Genomic DNA, 1,119 nt, shown 5'->3' on the forward strand with positions numbered 1-1,119 from the left:
AGGCAACATGGGGGCAACAGCCATTTAATTGGACAGACGAAGCCGAGTTGGCCTTCCAACAGATTAAAACCGCCCTACTCTCCGCGCCTGCACTAGGACTACCTGATGTTACCAAGCCCTTCCACTTATACGTGGATGAGAATAAAGGTGTCGCCAAGGCGGTAACAACTCAGAACTTAGGCCCCTGGCGGAGGCCAGTTGCCTACCTGTCGAAGAAGTTAGACCCAGTAGCTGCCGGGTGGCCCCCTCGTCTCCGAATGATTGCAGCCACGGCTCTGATAGTGCAAGATGCTGATAAACTTGTCATGGGGCAAGAATTGTGGGTCGTTACTCCACATGCCATCGAAGGTGTACTCAAACAGCCACCTAATCGATGGATGAGTAACGCCCGGCTCACCCACTACCAAGGACTACTACTAAATCCTCTCAGGATAATTTTCCTGCCCCCAACGACCTTAAACCCTGCCTCGCTGCTGCCCAACCCGGACCTAGACGCCCCACTCCATGACTGCACCAAGATACTAGCTCAGGTGCACGGAGTTCGAGAAGACCTGCAGGACTGCCCACTTCCTGACGCCGACCTCGTCTAGTTCACTGATAGGAGCAGCTTCATGCATCAAGGCCAGAGGTACGCTGGAGCGGCAGTAACTTCAGAGACTGAGGTAATCTGGGTGGAACACCTGCCCCCGGGGACATCGGCCCAGAAGGCCGAACTGATAGCTCTCACCCAAGCCCTTACCTTAGGGGCGGGGGAAAAAGCTGACAGTATATACAGACAGCCGATATGCTTTTGCAATGGCGCATATACATGAGGCCATTTACAGGGAGCGAAGGTTACTGACGGCTGAAAGAAAAAAGATAAAAAACAAGCAAGAGATCCTAGCCCTGCTAACAGCCCTATGGAGGCCAGAAAAATTAGCCATTGTACATTGCCCAAGGCATCAGAAACTAACTACTCCAACTGCTCAAGGCAACTTTCTGGCAGACCAAACTGCAAGGAATGTGGGGAAGGCTCCCAGCCGACTCCTTGCACTCCAGCTCCCTGACCCGGGCCCCCAGGACTTGCCATATTTCCCTGAATATTCAGAACAAGATCTCCAGTGGATTGACAAACTTCCC

The sequence above is a fragment of the Pan troglodytes genome, chromosome 12 (genome assembly GCF_028858775.2).
Source record: "Pan troglodytes isolate AG18354 chromosome 12, NHGRI_mPanTro3-v2.0_pri, whole genome shotgun sequence".
Taxonomy (NCBI): domain Eukaryota; kingdom Metazoa; phylum Chordata; class Mammalia; order Primates; family Hominidae; genus Pan; species Pan troglodytes.